This window comes from Felis catus, chromosome B3, assembly GCF_018350175.1.
Source record: "Felis catus isolate Fca126 chromosome B3, F.catus_Fca126_mat1.0, whole genome shotgun sequence".
Taxonomy (NCBI): domain Eukaryota; kingdom Metazoa; phylum Chordata; class Mammalia; order Carnivora; family Felidae; genus Felis; species Felis catus.
Window position 1 is genome coordinate 39378467 of NC_058373.1, and position 11534 is coordinate 39390000.

Sequence of the window (11534 nt, forward strand, 5' to 3'; positions counted from 1 at the left end):
CCTCGGGGGTTTTCCTGGGGGAATCTGAGAGCCCTTGTTGTAGGGGCAGCCGCTCAGACAATCGTGCCTAGCTCTGGCTAGGCAATGTCAGCACTCCAGGGGCCGCTGGGGAGGAAGGAGGAAACAGGTCGGTTAGCCCAAGACAGATCCCCGACGCTCCGGGTGGTGAAAGGGGAAGGGAAGGTGTGTCTCACCCACGCCCGCCTCGGGCTCGGGATCTCCCGACCGCAGGGGGAACTAGCGCGCATTTCCCCAACTACTGCTTGCGTCACGGGTGAGCGCGGCTCGGCCCCGCCCACCTTCTCCGCCCATTGAGGAGCAGGCGCTAGGACCCCACGACCATCAAGCCGGCGCTGCTCCGCCCCCTTGGGCTGGGCCTGGCTCCCGATTGGCCTTTGTGTCCCGCGATCCCCGCCCCTGCCCCTCCGTCACTGCCAAGATGGCACCGGTCGCAGCGGCGGCGGCCGCGGCGGCTGGAGCCAGAGAAGGAGGCGGAGGCAGCAGCGGCTGCGAGGGGAGGGGGAGTCCCGTCTGACTGAGACGGCAGGCCTGGGCGGGCGGGGGTGCCGCGCAGGGCGGAGCGCCGGGCTGGGGATGAGCTAAGCGGGTTCAGAGCGCCGCGGCATCCAGCCCCTCGTGTCCCGCCGCCGTCGGGAGGGGACAGTGCACCACTCTCCAAGCTCGACCCGTTGCTCGCGCTGGAGCCAGCGGTGAGGTGAGTGCGGGGGTAGCGGCGCGGACAGCAGCTGCATGTGGAGCTGTCACGGCCCGGAGCGGTGACAGCGGTGGTCTCGAGAGCGGGGTCGCCCGGGCTGGGAGAGGTGGCACGGATGGCCGCGACCTCCGCCCGGGGGCGTTTCAGAGCCGGGCCGTCCTCCGCGGGCTAGGTCCGCTCTGGGATGGCACGGCGGTGCTGAGAGTAGCGCCCGCACCTCTGTGTCGGACGCATGGGGGGCTCTGGTGTTTTCATTCCAGATTTTCTATTCCGGGCTGGCTTGGGGCTCCGGTTGTTGGGAGGTGGGGGTGGGGTGGGGGCGGGGGCGTTGAGAGGGGAGGTCCTGGAGCTCGGATTTTTGACAAGCCCGTTACGTAAGACGGAGGTGGCCTTCCGGAATCCCACCTGCTCGATATTTTAAACGGGCAGCAGCGGGAGCCTGGCGGGCCCCCAGAGGCCCGATTTTCTCCTAGGGGTCTGCTTAGGTAACCCCGGCCAGCGTGGGCCGGGCTAGCGTTCAAGTTGGTCACTTGCTTTTTTTTTTTTTTTTTCGTCTTTTTTTTTGGGGGGGGGGAGGGGGTAAACGTTCCTGGTGGCCACCATTCCCTTTGAAGTTTATCGCTTTCGGGAGGGGGGGGGAGCTTGTGACCTAAAACTGGGTCGCAGCGACAGCTTTTCATTATCGTGCTTTTAAATGACAGATGTGCTGGAAGATTTTTGTTATTGTTCCAGGGTGCTTTTAATTCAAACGTATGGTTACGCCTGGAGCCTTAGAGAAGGGTTTTTGTCTTACAGGACAGTTATTTGTTGTTTGCAACAGCAGGACAGGCATCAGTCAACAGGCATGTATTTATTTGAGGAGAAAACGCGTGTCAGCCAGCTAGAGACTCGTGAGGACAGAAATTGTATTGCTCCCTGAATATGTTATTCTTTAAAATGCATTATACGTTAATGAAAATAATAGCCCAAGTGTAAAAGAAACAATTTTACAAGATTGTAAGCTGTTGTTTGTTGTATATAGTCACTATTTTATGCTTGCTCTAGTCTACCTCTTCTCGTCTTGGGGGAAGGAGGCAGAGACACCTGTAAACAGCGTAGCCCAGGTTACACTAATCTATTGTAGTACACTTGAGATTATTGTAAAAAGTAGTCTCTGGGGGACCCAGGGTTAGGTAATAAGTGAGGACTCTTGGGCAAGTTATTCGGTTTATGTTTAAAGCAGGTAGTTCTGGGATTCAGCTTTTGAAAACTTAAGTATACAGAATTTCTAAGCTATTTGAACCCTGGTTGAACTTACAATGAAACAAAAGATTGTATGTGGCTTCTTTTATGGGAACTTTGTTTTGTTTTGGCCAGAATTAGACATTTTGGGCAACGGTTACTTCATTTTCACAATTTCCCTTTGAATTGCACCTCTTAATAGGAGTCCACAATAGCATATATCCTCCTCCTCCTCATCATTATATATACTATATGTTACATAATTTTCTTTTTCTGAATGAATAAACATAGACTTACTTCATTGTGGAATTTTTAAAGAATGTACTTTTTAGGAAAATTAATTGATCTTGACACCAGCCCAATTGAACTAAATATGAGTAAATTTTGGCCTGAGTTTTAAATCTATGTACACAAATTTGCACTTTTGAAAATTGGTGAAGCGATATAAATTTTTTGTTTGTGCAAGAGAGCCAGGAAGCTGATGCTGATTTGTTCTGAACTTTTCCACATGAATTACCACTGGCTTAAATAGTTATTGATTCTTAAGCTCCTGGAACTGTTGGCCTATTTATGGTAACTTGAATAATATTTGGAATAATTGGGAAGCTATAAGAGGGAATAGAGTATATGACATTTATTAACTTGTTCAAAAATAATAAAAATCATGGCAGAATTGTAAAAGAACTTTTCTTTGTCGTTGAGTGATATTATTTACACTATCTTTTTGTTTGCAGATTTTTTCTAAGCCATCCACTTACTATGGAAACCTGGATTTAAGAACTGATACAGATAGAGATGTATATTACAAATCTTATATTATTCCTATTTAAGTTGATGGCTCATTATTCCAAGTGGAAAACAACAGGGGCTGTAGCAAGAAAATTGACTTATTATTTTCATCCTCTCTGATGTCAGAGACTTATCTTGGGACTTTCCTCTTGCTTACGAGATGTGAAAGATGAAATGACTTAAGAAAAGTTGATAAAAACTTCTTACTTGTTTAATACCCTAGATTATTGATCATTGCTCAGTAGAACTTGTGACTTGGGGGAAGTGAAGCACTCCACATTTTATTACTGTACATCATAGTTATCACTTTGAATTCTAAAACAGTGGTGTAGAACTTTACACTAAACAGGATTAATTTACATAGTTTATTACTATAATGGTGAAAAATTTACAGTAGTCAAAATACCATATAATAGAGGAATAGTGAAACTAACGATAATCCATGCAGTTATTAAAAGTCACGTTTTTGGAAATATTTACTGGCATGAGAGTACAATATAATGTTGAGAAAAAAATCAGAACATAAAGAATATGCTTTGTTATTATTTATAACATATCACATACAAATGGCAAAATCATTGGCAGGAAGTAAATATTTTAATAAAATATTAAAAGATGTCTGGATGATGGGATTGTAGGTGATTTTTATTTTAGCGTTTATACTTTTTTCTGTCTTCTGAATAGTATTACTCTGATAATCACAAAAGTGACATTAAAATATTTTCAAGGGTCATAGGAGAAAATCCTAAAAATCCCACAAAGCCACTGCTCCCATAGACTATCTTATGATTCATTATTAGAAAGATAACTCAAAACATGGTGCTTACGCAGTACACAGTAATGGAAGGAGCTAATAATTTAGGTGAAGGCACATGGTTACCAGCATCAACTTGGTAGTGGTTTTACAGATGTAGATGCTTATATTAATGCACACTGTTACTGTCCAACCTCTTTTCTGTGTGGATCTTACACCCAAACTACTTTATATTGACAGTGCCACCTATTGATGGAGTGCTTGACTCCATCGTTTCCTCTGTACCTCATCAGTCAGTAGGCAGCGGGTTTTGAATGTTTATGAGGTGCCAGGTATTTTGCTAGTCACTGAGGATACACAGGTGAATGAAGCATGATTTCTGTCCTCAAACTCTGGTTGAGAACCCCTTCTTTTCTTCTTGGGCTGCCAGTGCATACTGTGTATGTACTCTGCTTTCCCAGTATCTTTTTCCTGGTGGTCATACCCTCTTTTAACTTTCTTTATGGGAAAATATATTTTGAGTTCCAAACAACCAATTTAGGAATACATTTTTGGAGCATTATTTGATTGTGTGCTGGGGAATTTTACATTCAGAAGGGCCACATGTATGTTCATCTGTGGCTATTACTGTTAAAGTGTATGACAATTTCTCAGTACCTCCTTGCTTCCTTCTTTTAAAAAGCATAAACAAGTAAAGACCAACAGAGAGAAGAGACAAACTATCAAGGGAAAAGGTGGGGGGGGGGGGCGCCTGGGTGGCTCAGTCAGTTAAGTGGCCAACTTCAGATCAGGTCATGATCTCACAGTTTGTGGGTTCAAGCCCCGCATCGGGCTCTGTGCTGACAGCTCAGAGCCTGGAGCCTGCTTCAGATTCTGTGTCTTCCTCTCTCTGTGTCCCTCCCCTGCTCATGCTCTATCTCTCTCAAAAAAATAAAATAAACATAAAAAAAATAAAAAAGGTGGAGAGATATCAGGGGAGTTTTCCTACTGGTGTTATACTTTATTTTCACTGAGAATAGTCAGTCGTCAAAATGTATAGCAAGATAAACTGTTTCTGGTATGCTTTTAGTATCTCTTTGGATCCTTATAAAAATGAATTTTCCATATACATACATACATTAACTCACAGTTTAGCTGTTTTCCGTTCCAAATAAAAGCTGAAATAGAGAGATTGGAAATTTCTTAAATTTCTTTTTATTTTTCCTGTAATATTTTGTAGATGAGACATAATTATTTTTGAAAAGCTTTAAAAATGTAGAAAATTACCCAAAAGAGTGGTAAGCACACATATACTCACCATAAAAAGTGCTAATATTTTTTCGTTTTTGCTTCAGATATATAGATGTAGGTATAGACCTATATATGTATGTGTATATTTAAGTTTATATATATATGAGTATAAATATATATACATATATATACTCATGTATATGAGTACATGAGTATATATACATAAATATATATAAGTATATATAGAAGTATATTTAATTATATATACATAAATATATATATAAGTATATGTATTTATGTGTGTGTGTGTGTGTGTATATATATATATATATATTTAAGTTTATTTATTTTGAGAGAGAGAGATTGAGAATGTGAGTAAGCAGGGGAGGGGCAGAAAGGGAGAGAGAGAATCCCAAGCAGGAGCCTCACTGACAGTGCAGAGCCCAACTTGGGGCTCAAACTCATGAACCATGAGATCATGATCTGAACTGAAATCGAGTTGGACACTTAACCCATTGAGCCAACCAGGCGCCCCCAGATATAATTTTAATATAAAATATTTATGTGTATCACAGTTATCACACTGAATACTAACAGAGCAGGTAGAACTTTATACTGTACTCGAACACTGCTGATCAAGTTAAAGTCCTTTTGTTCTCCCCAGTTTCATCCTTCCTGCCTCTCTCTTCATAATCCCTCCCAGAGGCAATTGTTATAATAAATTTGATGTGTATCCTTCCATTTTACTTTTTCATAAACTCCATATGTGAACAGTACCTGGCATTGTTTTCAGTGCTTTTGAAGAGCTGTGGGCATTGGAGCCATACTCCCTTGATTTAAATCTTGACTGCTATTTAATAGTTTTGTGACCTTAGGCAAATTTTAAAATCTTTGCATGCCTCCAATGTCCTCATCTATCAAATAGGGATAATGGATCTACCTATCTCACAAGGCTGTTTTAGAAAGCAACTTTCTGGGGCGCCTGGGTGGCGCAGTCGGTTAAGCGTCTGACTTCAGCCAGGTCATGATCTCGCAGTCCGTGAGTTCAAGCCCCGCGTCAGGCTCTGGGCTGATGGCTCAGAGCCTGGAGCCTGCTTCCGATTCTGTGTCTCCCTCTCTCTCTGCCCCTCCCCCGTTCATGCTCTGTCTCTCTCTGTCCCAAAAATAAATAAACGTTGAAAAAAAAAATTAAAAAAAAAAAAAAGAAAGCAACTTTCTAAAGCAACTTCTTTAGAAAGAAAGAAAGTAACTTAAGCAGCTGTTAATGTGATTTTATTGTGGTATACATATTTTGAAACTTGCTTTTTTAATTTTTACCCCCCTCCCCCATCCTTGTCAGCCCTCTAGGTCTAGCTCACTTATGTTGACTGGTGTAGTGTTCCGTTAAATAAATATACTGCAATTTATCATTTGCTAAATCTAATTTAATATTTAGATTGTTTTTTATTTTTTATGCATTGTAACAGTGCCTCATGAACATCCTTCTATCTTCTGAAGCACATACCAGTTTCTCCACGTCATATACCTAATTGTCAAATTGCTGGGTCTTAGGATAGAAGCCTCTTTCCCTGTATAGGATTTATGGGATATTGATGAATAATTTCTGTTCCTTCATATCCTTACCAACATTTAATGTTGTCAAACTTTTGATTTTTTCCCATCTAATTCATGTGAAATCGCATTTCATTTTGTTTTTATTTTCTTTCATCTTTCTTATGCATGAGCATACCTCTTAAGTGATTTGCCTATACCTGTCCTTTACACATTTTCTATTGGGTTGTATTTTTTTCCTTTTTTTTAATGATTTGTAGGAGGTTTTTTGGTTTGTTTTTAAATAGATTTAAGATAGTTACAAATGTTAGTGAAGTTTGTTTGTTGGTAAAGTTTGTTTTTATTTGTTTTTTGAAGTTTCTAGATTTTTTGAACAGTGATCATTAAGGACCCAGGTTTTTGTAAATTTTATACTGTAGTATATTATTAGTGAATTTTCCAATGTATTTTCTTACAGTATGTAGCTACATTTTTCTCCTTCTGAAAGTATGGGAAATGTTTCAGTAATGTACTGTGAATATATTTTGCCTAAAACTATTTAAACTTTCAGGACCTCAAAAACCAAGTGGAATCTTTACTAATATTAGTATGACAATTTTTCTTTAATCCAAAATATGAGTCCTGCTTAGAGGAGAGTTTTCTGCTCCTAAAGTGCATACCAACTAAAAATGTACACAAATTAAATGACTGTAGTTACATGTCCAATATTAGAAACTATTCATCAATATTGAGATTGTTTTGCACAGTATTAACTATTTCTCTTGCTGTCCAACCTACTATACATGACTTACAGGACTAAAATCAGTCTGGTTAAGAGAATAGCTTCCCTATTATTACTGTTATTTTAAATAAACTTAATTTTAGAGTAGTTTTATATTTACAGAAAAGTTTCAGGGAGTTACCATGTACCCTGCACCCAGTTTCCCCTGTTGTTAATATCTGACATTTCTGTGTTACGTTTGTTACAACCAAGCAACCAACATTGGGACATTACTATTAACTGAAGTCCATATGTTACTCCAATTCATTAGTTTTTACCTCATGTCTTTTCTGGGTTCCAGAATACCACAGTACATTTATTTGTTCCATTTCCTTTGGCTCCTGTGGGCTGTAACAGCTTCTCAAATTTTCCATGTTTTTGATGACCTTGACAGGTTTGAGGAGTTTGGGTCAGATATTTTGTAGAGAGTACCCCAGTTTGGGTTTGTCTGATATTTTTCTCAGTGTTAGCCTGAGGTATAGGTTTGGGGGAGGATGACCACAGAGGTAAAAATGCCATCCTAATTACATCATCTGAAGGGTACATACTTAGCACTGTTGTTTTAATTTTTTTATTTTTAAAAAATGTTTATTTTGAGATACAGAACGTGCTCACACGAGTTGGGGGCAGGGTGCAGAGAGAGAGAGAGAGAGAGAGAGAGAGAGAGAGAGAGAGAGAGAATCCCAAGCAGGCTCCGCTTGATGCCAGGGCTCATTCTCACAACCTAGAGGTCAGGACCTAAGCCTGTATCAGGAGTCTTGGATGCTCAACCGCCTGAGCCACCCTGGTGTCCCTGCGCTGATATTTTTAGCCTCAATTACCTGGTTGAGGCAGTGTTGCCAAGTGTCTCTACTGTAAACTTTTCCCATACTCTACTTTTTGGAAACAAGTCATTTGTGGAAACCATACTCAGTGTGTGGAGAATTGAGTTCCAACTCCTTGAAGGGGAAATATCTGCAAAATTATTTGGAATTCTTTGTAAGGGAGGTTTTTCTCTTTTCCCCCATTATTTTTTATTCAATCCATATGTAGTGCTGGATATTCATTTTATAACTTTGGGTTATGATCCTCTACCATTTTATGTTATTGCTTAAGTTGTTCTGCCTCTTTCAGGTTAGTTCCTGTGACCAGTAAGACATATTGGTCTTATTATTATTATTATTATTATTATTAGCACTTCTTTACTTTCTGGCACTAGAAACAATATGCCCCAAACTCATCTTGTGTATTCCCTGCCTCAGTCCCCCAGCCAACTATTTCTCCAAGGATCCCTGGTTACTTCTATTAGAGAATGATATTAGAAACCAAGATCTGGTTTCTGGGTGTGCTCATTGCTGCAGGGATATCATCGCTTTTAGGCTTTCTCAGTGCACAGACCTAGGAAGTATATGTATGCATATTAATGCACATATACAAACATACAACTCTTTTTTTTTTTTAATCTATCTGAAGCTAAACATGAGTTTATACTGTTACCTTTGACTCTACTTCAGTGCCTTCTGGTTCATCCTAGCTGTACACTCTTGCTTAGCTATAACCTCTCTCTCCAAAAGTAAGAAACCGGACTCTCACCGTTTGCCATCTATTTACTTATTTGGTCAGTCCTGTCATACATGTACAACAGAAACAACTGTACCAACTAGAGCAGATTTTTTAGAGTTTTTATTTATTTTGAGAGAGGGAGAGAGCATGTGTGTGTCTGAGTATGGGAGGGCAGAGAGAGAGAGGGAGAAGAGAGGTGTCCCCCCCCCCCCAAGTAGAGCAGTTTTATGTACAGTTCTTTTGTCTCTACTCTTTGAGTTTCTAGTGAAAACACTGTTTTTCAGTTACTGAGGTCAGAACTTGGCAGAACCTTTTTTCCCCCATCTTCCATATTTTAATTTTACTTTTTATAAATTAGTCTAAATTATACAGTAATTACATCTTATCAAAAATTTACCAAAGCTCAGGGGCACCTGGGTGGCTCAGTCAGTTAAATGTCCCACTTCGGTTCAGGTCATGATCTCACAATTTGTGCTTAACTGACTGAGCCACCCAGGCACTCCTCTCTCACAGTTTGTGAATTCAAGTCCCACTTAGGGCTGTCTGCTGTCAGAGAAGAGCCCACTTTGGATCCTCTGTCCCCCTCTCTCCCTGCCCCTCCCCTGCTTGTGTTCTCACTCGAAAATAAACATTTTTAAAAATTTATCAAAATTTAAGTCAACAAAACTTCCCTTGCTTAATTATAGACCCTTAGTTTTGTATGGCTTCCCTCCCCTGCTACTTTTGGGGCCAAAAAAAAAAACAAATCTCTGAAAGTAATATTTCTTGAGGTTTAGTCAGAACAGTACTCCTTCATTTGGTTATTAGTTGACATCTTTATGATTTGGACTGAGAGTTTTTATAGCTTCAAATATTTTTAATAGCACATGTTGAGATGTGCCATTAAGTGAAGTGAAGCTTTGGAGATGATTGCAAGCAAACAATTATATAATTGAGTGCTCAAAATGTACCTGTATTCTTACAGTAATTTTATGCGGATTAACTCATTTAATTCCCTCAAGAAGTCTATGAGGTAAGTACTTTATTATTTTGCCTCTTTTAAAGATGAGGAAGACACCGAGAGATGAAGCAGTTTGTCCAATGTCACATGGCTAGTTGGTGGCGGAGCCAGAATGTGAGTGCAGCCAGGCTGACCACGGAGCCTGCATTCTCCACTTTGCTGTATTACCTCCAATTAAACAAGAGAGGTGGAAAGAAGGCTAAGAGTTATGAAGGAAGTCAACCAGGATGAGAGGAGAGAATGACCGAAAGAGGGTACTTCCTCCGGAAGTCCTTTCTCAGGAGATGATATTGACAGATGAGAGAGTCAGTTATGTGACGAGCTGAGGAAAGAGGGATCCTTGTGGGACAGCATCAGGTGCAAAGCCTTGCAGTACAAAGGAGTTTGGGATGAGAATAGAAAGGCGCTCAGGGTGGCTAAGTGTAGTGAGCAAGTGCAAAAAATAATAATAATAAACCTGTAGTGCTTATTATATGTGACGCTCCATGCAGTAAGTGATTTAGGAATCCAAATAACCCATTATCTCAATTTTATAGATGAGGAAATTGACAGAGTACTCTGCGTTGGCTGAAATTACCTCTTTTTCTCCCATTTTTTGTTTATCCACTGCAATCTACTTTCTACTTCTTCATATTATTATGAAGTATTAATTTCTACTTCTACTTCTTCATGTTATTAAACTTGCTCTTGCTGAAGTAAACAATAATACTTTGGGCCCTTGTCTCATGAAACTCCACCCCTTGACTTCCACCATGCTGCCCTCTTCTGCTTATCTTGCTTATCCCATAAGAAGCGGTGTTCTTGGGGTTGGCTCATTGTGCTTCTCAGCCTTCACATTTTCCTTGGTAGGTCACAGTTACCTCTGTGGATTCAGTTACCATATATCTACCAATTACTTGCCAAGCTGTTTTCCCAGCATTAGCATCTTTCCAAAGCATCAGATATCTTATCTAGCTCCTTACTTATCTTCACCTCAAACTCCACTTGTCCAAACTGAATTTACCTGCCTAAAATTTTGCTTTGATCTGTTGTCTTCCAAAGACATCAGAATCTGCTGTTGACTTCATCATCCACGGAACTTAGGAGTCATTTAGGATTCCTCCCCCTCTTTCTCTCTCATTCCCATCCATTCATTTTCTGAATTCTATTGGCTTTATCTCCTAAATATATTTCTGAGTCAGTCCCTTCCCTAGCATCCCTGTTTTAACCTCCGCCTTATTAGGATCTACTTCCTTACTTTTGCACTGGTTTTCCTGTCTTCAGTTTCATCTCCCTGAGATTCAACTTATCAGAATTGCCAGATGGGTGTGTCTAACAGGCAGTTTGAAGATTCATCATTGACTCCCATTGTCAGCTGGATAAAGTTGCACTCCTTACCATGTCATTAAGACTGACCATGGTTTGGCCTCTGACTGGTTCTCTAATCTTAACCTTTATAATTTCTGTTTTTCATTTTCCACTCTAGCCATACAGAACTACTTGTACTTGTTGAAGATTCCCTGAATGTACAGCTATTTCTCAATTGTTGACCATGGCTTACGTAGTCTTTCTGCTTGGAATGATTTCATTTTCTCCTTCCCTTTTCCTTTTGCGTATCTAACTCTTTTGCATCTTTTAAGACTCAGCCTAAGCATTCCTTCCTCCAGAAAGTCTTCTCAGACCCATACTCTTGACTGGGTTATCAAGTCCCTCGTGAAATAATCTATTACTAACTGTGTTATATCTCAGGCACCTAGAAACAGTGCCTGGCACAGGGAAGTTACTCCATAAGAGTTGTGTTTTTTTGTTTTTTTTTTAAGTTTATTTATTTTTGAGACAGAGAGAGACAGAACATGAACGGGGGAGGGTCAGAGAGAGAGGGAGGGAGACACAGAATCAGAAGCAGGCTCCAGGCTCTGAGCCATCAGCCCAGAGCCCGGTGCGGGGCTTGAACTCACGGACCGCGAGATTGTGACCTGAGCTGAAGTCAGAC

The 11534-nt window shown here is 40.6% G+C and overlaps 1 protein-coding gene across 7 annotated transcripts in view; it reads left to right on the forward strand.

Moving 5' to 3' along the window:
* The first annotated feature begins 422 nt into the window (after positions 1 to 422).
* Positions 423 to 11534, forward strand: part of DENND4A (DENN domain containing 4A) — a 132145-nt gene continuing 121033 nt past the window's right edge. For 5 of the 7 annotated variants that reach the window (XM_019832212.3, XM_019832214.3, XM_019832213.3 and 2 more), the window contains exon 1: positions 424 to 715. The gene's annotated coding sequence lies outside the window, so the exon portion shown is untranslated. Of the gene's footprint in view, positions 716 to 11534 lie in introns of all 7 variants that reach the window. The other 2 variants (XM_023255178.2, XM_019832217.3) reach the window with 2 other exon arrangements.